A 15,807-nucleotide genomic window follows, 5' to 3' on the forward strand; every position below is an offset into this window, starting at 1 on the left:
TTAGTTGAAATGTGCGGCCTAACCGTACACACTAATTCACCATGATGCAGTCCAACTACACTAATCCCTGTACCTTCACGCTATTGGTTGTAGCGTCCGCAGTAAAATTCTTTTTATTTCCGTGGTCATGGGAATCGAACCTGCGACCTCACCATACTCAGGCTTAATGAGGGTCTCAGTGACTAACCACCGAGATAGGGTGACCAACCCTTAGCTTTATCCTTTTCCTTTCGCATCGTTTACGGCCGTACCACCCATTGCCTCTTATGAGACTAATCTCGGTCAAGCCTATCATCTTCAATGGGCAACCATTATACCGAGTACTTAATTCCTCAGGTAACAGCACCACTATAAGACATCCCCCATCGGGCCATTAGACGACGATCGGCGAGCTGTACACGCCGCCTACTCATCCTTAATCCATTGCATGATACTGGTACTCAATTTATTTTACGACCTTTAGAGAGCACCTACTTTCATGGAGGACTTTCGACAGGTAACATCAACCATCTAGTACCCTTCCATACCACCATTTTAGGTACGAGGTCTCACTCAAAGGCCACTACAGCCCGCGATTACCTAGCACCGATAGTACAGTTGTTTACCCCAAGTGGTATACTTATGTAAGAGCCACTCAGACAGGGAAGTAGCAGGCTTCTGTCCAGGATCACCCCTTATGGTGGGTATCAACCACCAGGGATCACCAACCAGGACCCAAGAAGTGGGGAATCGAACCCCATAACCATGCTACCTGTTTTGTGCACGAACACCTTGGTTGGTCTAAGACCTAACAGAAGGTCAAACTACCACTAAGACATTGCACCCTCAGCTTTACCATCTAGGACAACCATCTAGCCATTACTGGCTTTATTCCAAGTGGTATCGTGGAGTGGACCACCTGAACAGGAAGTCCCCCCAGTATAGTAGCGACCTCACGACAGGGACTGCGCACATACCACCTGGCCATAGGGAACGTTAGAAGGACACCATGACCCTTGGATTGAAATGTGCGGCCTAACCGTACACACTAATTCACCATGATGCAGTCCAACTACACTAATCCCTGTACCTTCACGCTATTGGTTGTAGCGTCCGCAGTAAAATTCTTTTTATTTCCGTGGTCATGGGAATCGAACCTGCGACCTCACCATACTCAGGCTTAATGGAGGTCCTCAGTGACTAACCACCCAGAGTAGGGTGACCAACCCTAGCTTTATCCTTTTCCTTTGCAAGTGTTTACGGCCAGACCACCCATTGCCTCTTATGAGACTAATCTCGGGTCTGTGTCCTATCATCTTCAATGGGCAACCATTATACCGAGTACTTAATTCCTCAGGTAACAGCACCACTATAGAAGACATCCCCCATCGGGCCATTTTAGGCTGATCTGAAGCTAGGTACACGCCGCCTACTCATCCTATACCCATTGCATGATACTGATACTCAATTTATTTAACGACCTTTAGAGAGCATCTACTTTCATGGAGGACTTTCGACAGGTAACATCAACTATCTAGTACCCTTCCATACCACCATTTTAGGTACTAAGTCTCACTCAAAGGCCACTACAGCCCGCGATTACCTAGTACCGATAGTACAGTTGTTTACCCCAAGTGGTATACTTTATAGTGACCACTCAGACAGGAAGTAAGCTTTATCCTTTTCCGATCACTGGCTGACGAGTTATTCAACAAAATGTTAAACATCAGCATTATAATATTTCTTGATTTACGTTTACTGCGCCATTTAACATTTTGCTAGATTTCTCAGTACCTAGTGATTATAAAAAGACGATTTATAGCTCGTTGGAATCGCCTCGTCGAGACGAATCGAATGGTGGTAAGCTCATCTCTCTGTGATCAATATTGACGGAGTTATTACTTAAAAACCATTTAATATTTTTTAATTTCAGAAATTGATCTAGTGATTGGATTTCGATGTATCTTATACCATTAGATTCGTCTCATCAAGACGAATCGAATGGCGGTAAGATCATCTCTCTACGATTAATATTGGCAGAGTTATTACACAAAAACCATTAATATTTTTTTAATTTCGGAAATTAATCTAGTGATTGGATTTCGACGTATTTTATACCATTAGAACCGTCTCATCATGACGAATCGAATGGCGGTAAGATCATCTCTCTACGATTAATATTGGCGAAGTTATGATACAATAAAGTTTTAAGTATAATTCTGGCTAAAATTATGTTAATTTTTGGCCGGAATTATGATATACAAATATAAGAAATTTTTTATATAGTCACATCTCTTTATAATCACCAAATATTATGCGTTTCTGTAATAGTATAGTTTTTCTTTACTTAATTTTATTTTGTTTAGATTTCTTTACTTGTATGAATCGTGAAGCTAGTTCTTTTTATTTTTTGTTTAATTTTCTATATTTTGTAATATTGTTCGATTTGTTTATTGTACTTTTCGTTTTAAAATTTATAATAAAAGATAAAGTCATCAGACTGTTTGCTCATAATCACCAAATATGGAGGATCATCGCAACTCTTTCCTGAATTTTTGAAAATACTAATAAAAATTTATTTTTGAAATTTTCGTTCAAAAATTTCTAAGTGCTCGTACAAATACTAACATTTCCCCAGTTGCTTTCCTCTTTGCTGAGCTTTATACTATAACAATACCTCTAGCTCTTTCTGTTATTAACCCGGATATTCCACCGCCACCGCGTCCTGACACTTCTGCTCCGTCTGGAGACCGACCTTTGTCTCCATCCAATACCGCTGGCGCGCCTAACAAACGTTCGCGTATTGTCTCTGATGACTCTATGAATGTTGATATAACTTCACCCTCTACTCCTGCTTCCAGCCTCATTTCCACTGTTCCTTCTGGCCTTCCTATTAATAGAGTTCCTGTTATTACTCGACCTCCTCCTACTAATACGTCTTTAGATTCTTCTATACATGCCCACTCCCTTCCTGTTTCTACAAACCCTTCCCCTAATGACAAAGGTAAATCTGTTGCCTTTGATATCCCTGAACGTTGGCCATCTCCCGATGGTAATGCTGCCGCTATCAAATCTGCACCATCTCGTTATTATGCTGCGGCCTATTTACGCAACGCGCCTGACGCGTTTAAAACTAAATTCACTACCAATCGCTTCATGTATGACGAAGTGGATTGTTCACTCTCCCAATATTCCTCCTATGGTGCCCGCGCACACTGCGATGGATCAGGCGATAATAAAAAGATCCTTGTCTTCTTCAATGATCAACATGATTTTACCGATTGTGTCAGCTCCCCACGTGCAGATCTTCTCAATTTAGTCTTCACTCACTATTCCCCTGCAGATGCCAAACTCAGTGACGAAGCGAAGTCTTTGTTTGTCACTGACATCCCACTTTTCCTAAATGAGACGCAAGTCCGCCAGGCATTTTTCCGATATGGCACTGTGATCAAGTGTAAACTCACCCCTAAAAAACATTACTATAATGGTCATATTCAATTTTCCTCCGCGAATGCAATTACCCAATTTAACGATATCTGGGTGATCATTTGCCTAGAAAATTCCTTACGTGTCTGTCCGGCATTTTTCTCAAAATCCCAACGCAATAGCCGAAGAGAGCATGTCACCATTTTTGCCGGTATTCCAAAGAATATCAAAGAAGCTGACCTTTTAGAAATTGCTACTTAAGTCAATGCTAAAGCCTTTAATGTCCCCTTTCTATCAATTCTTACAAGCCCAAACCTTATGTTTATTTAAACTTCTCTTCGTTTGATACCCTTGAGGCAGCGAAAGAGTTATCTGTGGCTTTCCGCGGCAAAGGTTTAACATGGCACCCTCCTAATGAAGCTCACACTTTATGTCATGTTTGCGGACGTTCAGGTTGCTCCCTTCTGTATGTAACCCCTGTCCCGCACGCAAAGTGGATGATCGCCTTAACAAACTATATTCACGCTTTAATACTGGCCCTCAACGTGGTCATCAAGATTCACGCCAATCACGTGATAAATCTACTTCCCGCTCAAGATCGAGATCTACCTCTAGATCCCGTAATAATTCATCCTCGTCCAGATCTAACAACAACAATAATAATATTAATACTTCCCGTCCTAATGTTTCTAACTGTAAAAATCAGTCCAATAACAATAATACCAACTCTAGGAACAATGCCAATTCTTCTGGCTCTACTCAATCTTCACATACTCTTCGCCCTAATGATACTACATCTACTTCCCCAAATAACCATCCTAATTGTACGCTTCCTCAACACATCATTGATGAGTTAAAGGCGTGGATTGAAAAGATTGCTCACACACTTAATACTTTAGAGGAAACTGTCTCCTGGATGAATGATACTATCACGGCCCATGAGTATAAGTTATCTGAACTTAAATCAATGATGAATTATGACAACCCTGGTGACTCTGATTTGTATCCACCTTGTGATGATCCTGAAATTCAAGAAAATTCTTATAATAGAGGATGGGATGATATCCCAGCCCAAGACACGAATTCTGGATTCAATCTTCCTCCCCATACTTCCCCTTCTATTATGGATACTTCTCCTGATGCTTCTTTTTCAGCTTTGAATCCTAACTCCGTCTTATCACGCAGACATGTCTTATTACTTAACTCCCGCCATAATATCATTACCCCCGATGCTACTACTTCCCGTCTGCAATTGGAAATTTCTAATGTCACTAATGTGCAAAAGAATCTTTCTACACAACTTGGTTCGATTATAGAAAAGTTGGACTCCTTCTCTCCCTCAAAACCCTCCCCTTCCAATGATTGAACACCAATCTATATCGGGTGTACCACAGGGATTTCACCCCCTAATAGTGCGATACCAAATTTTAATAGTCCCAATAATCCTTCTTCTCCTTCTTCCCCTCTTATTAATTTTGGACAAATCAATGTTAATGGTTTGTGCTCCCCTGTTCGTCAATTACATTTGTTAAATTATTTTCTTCATTCTTCTTTTGGCGTTTTATCTTTAAATGATACTCGTCTTACTTCTTCCAGTGCTAAATTTATTTATCAAAATGAACATTCCCAACATAATTTTAAGTCCTATTAGGCTCCTTCCCCTTCTAATTTGCGACCACATGATGGTGTTGGTCTTTTACTTCGCCATCCTTTACATAAACATGTTCAGAAGATTAATCCTTGGCAAGGTCGTCTTTTAAAATTGGATCTTTTTTTTCATCAAACAAAAATTTCCATTATTTCTGTCTATATTCCTCCTTATCATTCTATTCATTACAAATAACGTGATGCTATTTTTGCACAACTTAATTTATGGCTTGATAAAACCCGTTCTAATAATTATCATGTAGTCATCCTTGGTGATTTTAATGCGAATGAAATTTCACATTCACATCTCCCCCAACATCATTTGAAAATTTTACGATCACTCTATTCTCGATATTTTACGGATCATCAATCCCATATTTCTTCAATTTCAGGTCCTAGTTCTACTTTTTATCATCAGAATGGTTCTTCAAGACTTGATTATATTTGGTCATCCCCTGGATTTCCTGCTCCCAGTCTTTTCTCTCATGTTGAATCTTGTCCTAAGTTGAATGATAATCAATTTACTGATCACCGGGTCCTTTTTACAGCCTTCGATTTTAGCTCTTGTTTCGCTACTTTAGCCAAAGCTAGATTAAAGCAGAAAAGTGAACAACGCACCATTTTTCTGTATAAAAATTTAACAGAAGATACTTGGGCCACATTTTCCAATGAAGTAAACTTACGTCTCGAGTTGTATTTGACCACACACCATCCTTCCATATCTTCACTCTCAGTTCTCTCATTAGACAAACTTTGGCACGCTCTTAAACGTTCTATTCTTGGAGGTGCCATAGATTCTTTACCATTCCAACACGTATCCAATACCCATCATCATAAATATTCTCCTGAGCTTACAATGCTTATTGCTATCAACAAATTTTTGGATAGATTATTGTTTAAATTGACCACATCTAGGACTAATCGTCCCGCTCAGATTTCACAAATGATTAATTCTTTACCTACACAATTAATTCTTTTGAAATCTCTTTTAGCAGATTATACTATACCTATTTATAGTACAACACCACTTTCTGCTTTTGTCAAATTTTTGCATTCACAAAAAGCTTTGGTTTCTGCTTATCTTTCCACGCAATTTCATCAACATTGTGTGGATTCCATTGAATATTATACTGCTCTTAGAGATGAACATTTCTCTACGTCGCCGGGTTCTTTTATTTCTTTAGCTCTATTAGTGGAACATCGCTCTATCGTTCTTGATAGAGTTTTGGTTGTAATTGACTTCAAACCTACATTACTTACTGATTCTTCAGATATCAAACAAGCTGCCATCAAACATTTCCAATCAGTTGTTACTCCTCCTTTGGTTCAGCATTCTTCCACAGATGAATTTCCTCCACGTTGGCAAAGAGCATATACTCCTATTTCTGACATTGACTCATCTTTATATAACTCGGTCATGTCTTCTATTCTGGAAGAAGAATGGAAGAACACTATCCAGTCTATGCCTCAACAAGAAAAGTTCTCTGGTCCTTCCAAGATCTCTTATGAGATTAAGGTTGCTTGTCTAAACCTCTTCAAAATCCTACGATTAGTTTTGTCAAAATTTTACTATAGATTTATTATAGTTTTGGCAGAGTTTCGGCAGTTTCGGCATTTATAATAAGTTTCGGCAGTTTCGCCTTTCTCCAAAGTTTCGCCAGTTTTTTAATATAACTTTAATATAGTTTCGGCAGAATTTCGCTTTTCGGTGAAACGCCATCTTGCCTAAACCCCTAGGTTTCGGCAAGCAACCTTATATGAGATGCTCAAACATTTAACTGGAGAAGCTTTCAATTTGTCCCTTATATTAGCTAATGCCTGCCTCACTCATGGAGATATTCCTGCTGATTGGCGTGAAGCGCTTGTTTATCCCATTCCGAAGCCTCATGAATTTGACGCCCAATTAAAGAATACGCGTCCTATTACTCTGTTAGAAACTGTGCAGAAATGTGTGGTTAAATTCGTTACAACTCGACTTTCAAAAATCCTAGCTGATAACCAAGTGCTTCAAGGTGGTAATTTTGCTGGATTACCAGGCGGTTCTACTGACATTCCTATTAAAATGCTTGATGCTATTATTCATCAACGCCGTTTTGACAAAACTGATGACCAAGAGTTATGGATTGTTTCTCAAGACATTTCTAAGGCCTTTGACTCGATTGATTTAAATATGCTCAAATTAGCTTTAATCCGTTTACATATTCCACCTTTGTTGACCAAATTTATTATTAATCTTTTTACAAGACGCAACAACAAAATTATTACACATTATGGGGATACCTCTGGATATAGAGTTAGAATTGGTATTGACCAGGGTGAAATTATTTTCCCGTTATTATGGGTAATTTACTTAGATCCTTTGCTCACAACACTTAATCGAGAAGATTGTGATCCCTTTATTTTGAAATCCTCTGCATTATTGGATTATTCTTCGTTTGAATATGAATAACATAATCTTCCTGTTTCACATATTACATTTATGGATGACTCTACATTGATTGCTTCATCTAAACGAGGAATTGAAGATCGCCTTTCAATCACTGCTGAATTTTATACTCTAAATAATACTCAAGCTAATTCAGCAAAATATATCCTTCTTTCTTCTGAACAAATTTCTCAAACTATAGTGTTTGATCTTTTCCCATCTCCTTTAATCCCTATTTGTTCCCTTACTTTAAAGGCGTTAACTTTATCCAAATCTTTCCATTTTTTAGGTGTTTGGTTTTGCCTTTCAGCTTCTTCTCGCTTTGTTCATGATCAATGCACTTCCATGGTCAAAGACATGGCTGCCCTACTTAGCCCTAAAAAACTTTTGGCACAACATGTGGCTTATCTTTATAATATTGTTCTACTTTCAAGGCTAGAATTTCGCCTACAAACCACGTTATTTGCTGAATCCACCATTAACCATATGGTTTTCCCAATGCTTTCTCTCATTCAACAGAAGGCTGGTTTTGCCTCAACAACTCCTCTTTCCGCACTTTTTACATTGTTGCCATTTTCAATCCAACAAGCATTTGGTCGATTTTTATCGTCTCATGTGGCTTCACGACAAAGAATTTTTTCTCATCCTTTATATAAAACCTTTGCCAATTATGTAATTACTTATCTCCAAGGCTTTCTAGATTGTGATGCCTGTCCTTCTACTATTGATTTAGAACCATGGTCCCATACCTTTTCTCTTCGCACACATTCTTTATTTAATTTTTTATTGTTCTCTTCTCGATTGAAAATCACGTGGTCTTTATTATTCTGACCTCCGAAAAAGGATCTACGTCCGGCGATTCCACTCTGGTCTATTTTACCTAAAGATTTATTTACTTCCATGAAAAATGTTCGAAACAATTTTGGTACTCGTTTTCTTGCCCAACTGGTTACTCCATGTGGCTCCACCGCTCCAGACTTCTTTCATGGAAAGATTTACACTTTCTTAAACGAGTTTCGAACAAAGGATCTGTGCCTGCTTGGTTTACTTATTTATTTAATTTTGTTATTATTTCTAATTCTCCTTCCTTTTTTGTTTTACCGCAATTTAGAATACCTAATTCCCATACTGTAGCTTCTATCCATTTTATAGATATTAGTCGAAATTATTTGTTTAATCTCCAATGGGCTATTTCTTTTAATCGTAATACTAATTCTTTTCTCGTTGGCCGTGTGATCATTACCTATCCTGCTCCATGCAATGAAGCTCTTATTTCACATTGGATTGTGTCATCTGTTGATGACTTATTATCCGATTTTACTGCATGCCAAGGTTGTGCCTCTGCTATTCCACGATCCTCAACTTCCAAGACATTGCTTAAATGGTGTCCCTCTGAAAAGTGCTTTTCTTATGTGTCTTTATCAACTCTTATCCGTTACCCTACGAAGCCCCGTACTTATATACATGCGGAAACTCGTTCGGTCTCGCTTTCCGTCTCGTTAGGCTATGCCAAATCTCTATTATTACTATTTTATCTTTTTGCTCCAGTTCGATCATTTCTCATGAATAATTAAGTGTCTAGGATTTCGGATATCCAACTTCCCTCTTTGGTGTCTACACTATATATCAATGGCTCTTTCCTTTCTTTTCCCAGTCATTCGGTACCTTCGATGGCTTATGTATAGACTGCTATCGATTCTGATGGATTCATTCTTGAATAGTGCTCTAAAAAAAATCCGATCTGATCTGGATCCGCAAATTTGATCCGAGTCAGATCCGGTTTGGTTTTCAAAATTCTGATCCGTAGATCAGATCAGATTTAAAAAAAATCTGATCCGATCAATTTCAGATCAGATCAGATCATAACACAAGAAAATCTGATCCGATCTGAACAGATTCAGATCAGATTTTTTTTTAAATAAAAAAAAAAATTTTTTTTTTAAAAACTTTTCCTGGACGAACGGACGAAGCCGGACGACCAAGATTTAAAAGAACGAACTAGGTAAGTTCGTTTCTTTTTTTTTGTTTTTTTTACTTGAGGGAACGTATTTAACGGTTCCCTTCTTTAGTAGGAAGCCTGGACGAACGAAACCTAACGACATGACCAGGATTTAAAAAAAATGAACGAACTATGGTAAGTTTGTTCCTTTTTTTTATTTTTTATTTTTTATTTTTTATTTAAGGGAACGTAATTAACGTTCCCTTTCTTTTTTTTAGGAAACCTGGACGTGAGACGAAGGAACGACCAGGATTTAAGAGAACGAACTATGGTAAATTCGTTTCTTTTATTTTTATTTTTTATTTTTTATTTAAGGAACGTAATTAACGTTCCCTTTCTTTTTTTAGAAAACCTGGACGTGAGACAAAGGAACGACCAGGATTTAAAAAAAAGAACGAACTATGGTAAGTTCATTTCTTTTATTTTTATTTTATTTTTTTTACTTAAGGGAACGTAATTAACGTTCCCTTTCTTCTTTTTTTTTTAGGAAACCTGGACGTGAGACAAAGGAACGACCAGGATTTAAGAGAACGAACTATGGTAAGTTCATTTCTTTTATTTTTTTTTTTATTTTTTATTTAAGGGAACGTAATTAACGTTCCCTTTCTTTTTTTAGGAAACCTGGATGTGAGACGAAGGAACGACCAGATTTAAAAAAAAGAACGAACTATGGTAAGTTCATTTCTTTTATTTTTATTTTATTTTTTTACTTAAGGGAACGTAATTAACGTTCTCTTTCTTTTTTTTAGGAAACCTGGACGTGAGACGAAGGAACGACCAGGATTTAAGAGAACAAACTATGGTAAGTTCGTTTCTTTTATTTTATTTTATTTTTTTACTTAAGGGAACGTAATTAACGTTCCCTTTCTTTTTTTAGGAAACCTGGACGTGAGACGAAGCTGAACGACCAGGATTCAAAAAAAAGAACGAACTATGGTAAGTTCGTTTCTTTTTTTTATTTTTTTATTTTTACTTAAGGGAACGTACTAATTAACGTTCCTTTCTTTTTTTTAGGAAACCTGGACGTGAGACGAAACTGAACGACCAGGATTCAAAAAAAAGAACGAACTATGTTAAGTTCGTTTCTTTTTTTGTTTTTTTTTTTATTTTTACTTAAGGGAATGTAATTAACGTTCCCTTTCTTTTTTTTTTAGGAAACCTGGACGTGAGACGAAGCTGAACGACCAGGATTCAAAAAAAAAACGAACTATGGTAAGTTCGTTTCTTTTTTTTGTTTTTTTTCTTTTTACTTGAGGAACGTAATTAACGTTCCCTTCCTTTTTTTAGGATAAGGACCAGATCTGAACCAGATTCGGATCAGATTCAAATCGGATTCAAATGGATCCGAACCAGATTCGGATCAGATTGAACCAGATCTGATCGGATTCGGATCAGATCAGATCTATTAAAATAAAAATCAGATCGGATCAGATTTAAGCTGAATCCCGTCTGAACCGATCTGTTAGGAGCACTATTCTTGAATCTTATTATAATACCATTCCTTCTCTTTTCCCTTCTGCATTGCGTTCTGAAATTTTTGCTTTATTGCATGGATTGGACTCTCTCCCTCAGAATTCCAAGATTACTGTCGCTACTGATTGTGCTCATTTAATTTCCCTATGGTCTACGTATGTGGATGCTTCTTTTATTCCTAAAATGCTTAAAGAATCCAACCACCTTTTATGGTCTTCGGCACGAGCTATTATTTCATAAAAGAACCTAGAAGTTACTTTAATCAAGGTTCCTGCTCATGCTGACGATTCTTTGAATAATCATGTTGATGATTTAGCGAAAGCTGTTCATACGGACTCGCGTCTTTCCCTTCAGTCGCCTGCACTTTTGGCTCCTTGCATTTTACAATTTAATTCTTTACCTGTGGATATGAATATCCGAAAATTCATTGGAGAAATTTTTGACGCTAAGAATCTTTTGACTTTTGCTTTATTACCAAGATTCAATCTTAATTCCTCTATTCCAGACATCAATTGGGCTTGTACTAAATTTTGTTTTAATAATAAACAATTACAATTTTCCCATCGCAATGGCCGCTCTGAATTTTGTGCTTTCTGTATCAAGATTTTATTGGATATGCTTCTGACACTCACAACTCTTTAGAAACGAAAGCCTCATATCTATGATCCGAGTTGGCCCTGTCCTCAGTGCAACTCCTCTCCTGAGACCTTAGACCACTTATGGACTTGTCCTTATATTCTACCTGAATTTAGCCCTTTTAATACTTTTAAAACTCTTCTACTGGACCTTCGTACTGTTTACCTTGATAAATTTCTTTTCGCGACTCCTTTGAAACCTTTACTGGACTCTTTTGTTGCGGAATTTACGGCTATTGATTGTTGGGAATGTGACCCTCCTTCAAATTCCTGTCTGCGATTTGCACGTGGACTTATACCGATGTCTCTTACAAGTTTTCTTGTAACTTATTTTTCACCATCCAATATTTGGTCTATCCTCGATACACCCCTACACAACTTTCATTTTGACCTTTATGTTCAAATCTGGTTGTGCCGTTCCATTTTCTTTCACCATTGGGAATCAGCTCAAGGCATTACTAATAAGATGAAATCGTCTGCTATTGGTCCTTCTTCTATTTCTCATCCTTCCTCTCATATTGTTCCTGATTTTTTGACACCTTCCCTGGCGACAGTTTCCTTGGATTCCTGGGTTTCTTGGGTTTCCTCTTATGTAATCCGTGGGGGATCTTGGATTTCGCACTTGGATTTTTGGCGCCGCTTAACAGTTCAGCCTCTACTTAGGATTTCTTTTTGGTAACGGATTGGATCTTAGGACATGCTGGATAGTTGACTCACACTGGCCTTCGGGTAAAGTTGAGGTATGCGTTTCTGTAATAGTTTAGTTTTTCTTTACTTAATTTTATTTTGTTTAGATTTCTTTACTTGTATGAATCGTGAAGCTAGTTCTTTTTATTTTTTATGTTTAATTTCTATATTTGTTCTTTGTAATATTGTTCGATTTGATTATTGTACTTTTCGTTTAAAATTAAATAAAAATAAAGTCAAAAGACTGTTTGCTCATAATCACCAAATATAGACTGTCCCAAATGTGTGACTATAAAGAGAGTTGACTGTAATTCCAAACATCTAGATCCCTTCTATACCATCATATTAAATACTAAGTCTTATTTAAAAGCCACTACAACTTGTGATTATCTAGCATCAATAGTATAGTTGTAATCTCCAAGTGGTATACTTTGTAGTAACCATTTAGACATTAAGATGTACAGCTCAATACAGAATCATTCTTTAAAATGGATATTAACCATAAGGAATTACCACCTAGTATCCATCCAGTGGAAAGTCAAATCCTATTATTAAACTATCTGTTCTGTTTAGAAATATACATATAGTACATGAAAAAAATAATTATAATAATATTTTTGTTTATTGTATAACAAATATTTATTAAACTTTCATGAAAATTTAAACATACAGTCCCCTTGATATAACGAACTCTACGTTTCAGCCGATCAGGGCTTTGTTATAAGCAACTTCATTTACACTATAACGAATTATTTGGTATAGATATATTGGTCATATAAATCATGTGACTTGTTAATCTGATTACCGATAATTTAATTACTAATATTTTTTTATTTTTTTTATTGTAGTGAACTTCCAGACTTCAAAATGATCGCCTGAAATGAGAAGTAAGTGGGAACAATTCATTTTTTTATTAATTTCGTTTAAGAATATTTACTACTAATGTTCTTTTTTTATTTTTTTTATTGTAGTAAACTTCTCAGATTTTGAAATGGACGTCTAAAATGAGAAGTAAATGGAGACAATTCATTTTTTTTTATTAATTTTGTTTAAGAACATTTACTAATGTTCTTTTTTTATTTTTTTTTATTGTAGTAAACTTCCTGGACTTTGAAATGGACGCCTAAAACGAAAAGTAAGTGGAAAACTTATTTTTTTTTATTAATTTCGTATAACATTATTTACTAATGTTTATTTTTTTATTTTTTTATTGCAGGGAATGCTTCCTGAAGTGTTCTACTTTTTTTTGTAGATTTTAGCTTAGGACTTGGAAATGGAGACCGATAAGTATTTTTAAAGGGTTGGAACTTGGAAGTGGATTTTTAATTTTTTTATGTAAAAATGTTTAGGGGAGTTACACATATCACGTAATATTCATTTTATTATAAACCTTACCCCCCCCCCCTTGTTAGATTTCATAACCAATCAAATTATAATATTTATAAATCATATGATTTAAATAAGTGTAACGTAAAATTTTAACTACCCCCCTCCCCCCCTATAATAATTACATAATATGTGTAAGCTCCCTTATTATATTTCTTTTTTTGTAGGAAATAATTTAATGTTATTTACAATAACTGACTATATAATAAATAAATAATTATTGTTTTTTAATGATATGTTAATTTAACCAGAAGTATTCTTTAGGGTCCTGTTACTACTGTGATAAATATAAATTAATAATAACTTATATCGAATCCTAATACAACTGAATTAATGTAAATTAACATAATTCTGCCTAAATATTAAATAAAATAGCCAGAATTATCAATCCTAATACGATTCTGATATGATTCTGATCTATAATTTAAATATAAAATACGGGAATGATATTTAATGTTATATAATATTTTGTGCATCAATCTAATTATTAATAGAATTATTTAATTACATACAATCAAAAACTGCAAAATTTTTCATTATACTGAAAAAAAAATTTGTTATAAAAAAAATCCATTATATTGAGAATAAAGATGTAGTATGTAATTGATAATTACTACATTGTGTTGTAATAGTAAGGGTTGCAACTGATGACTTTTATTTTAAAGTTAAAGGTAATATTACAACACTTACGATTGTTCAAAAATTTCCTTTTTGAAAAATAAAAATTACAAAAATAAGTTTTTATAGAACAAATATCATCATAAAAGAAATAATTAATATATAATAATACATATTTATATAATTGGAAATAATTACAACACTATATAATAATTACAATACTAGTAGTAATTATAATACTATATAATAATTATAATATTGTGTTGTAATTACAACAAAAGTGTTGTATGTATGTTGTAATAGTTGCAACCTTATAACCTTCTAAAAATAATTACATATTACATTTTTAATTGAGAAGTATTTTTATATAAGCAATTCACACACTTTACTTCGTACTATGTTATATAGTAAATAAATAGTAAACTTCGTTATATCAAGATTTTTTTTATATTTAAAATCAGTACCATACTGAAAATCTGTTATATTGTATTATTCGTTATATAGAGGTTCGCTGTAAAGAGGGGGGACTGTATATGTTTTATTATATTGCAAAAAAGTTTGAATAGGCTTAATTAATAATTTATTTTATTGCTATTATTTGCTTTAATCTTAATGGCATACTTTTAATTAATAAATTAATAAAAATTTCACAGGCCAATTTCTTTCCACTTTTTTTCAAATTATTTTCTAGAAATATCTATGATAATTAATTTTTTTTTTATTACTGGTTTATTAACCTGTCTTTCTACATGTTTCTTCAATATGTTTTACAATTTTCTATAGAATAGAAACCATTTTCCCAATATTATATAACATTATGCAAAAATTTCATAAACTATATTATTATAGATAAAGCATAATTGCATACTTTACAGAAACCTTGAAAATATGAGCGATGTTGAATTGATACAGGTACGATATAAATTTCATGTCATAATGGTATCAATTTCTGTGATGATATTGTTATAATGTTGATTTGATATCGTTACTTCATCACCATAATTTATCGCGAAAATATCGTGATGATATCTATTCAAAAGAATATCAAATCGGCACAGCCTTGATATCATTACGATGTTGGTAATTTCAAAAAAAGGATGCGATATTGATTTGATATCGTCACTTCATCCCACAATTTATCGCCGAGATATCGTGACAATATTTATTTAAAAAAATATCTGATTGGTATAGTCTTGATATCGTTACGATATTGGTAATTCAGGATAAAAAAAGATGCATTTACGATATTGATTTGATATCGTCACTTCATCCCACAATTTATCGCCGAGATATCGTGACAACATTTATTTAAAAAAAATATCTGATTGGTATAGTCATGATATCGTTACGATATTGGTAATTCAGGGATAAAAAAAGATGCATTTACGATATTGATTTGATATCGTCACTTCATTGCCGCAACTCATTTGTGGTATCGCAACTCATCTGCAATACCGCAAATATTAAACTTTACAACTTTTATATGTATAACGTGCTGCCATATTATTAAAATAAAATTCTGATATTTTAAA

This window comes from Rhizophagus irregularis, chromosome 2 (assembly GCF_026210795.1).
Source record: "Rhizophagus irregularis chromosome 2, complete sequence".
Lineage (NCBI taxonomy): Eukaryota > Fungi > Glomeromycota > Glomeromycetes > Glomerales > Glomeraceae > Rhizophagus > Rhizophagus irregularis.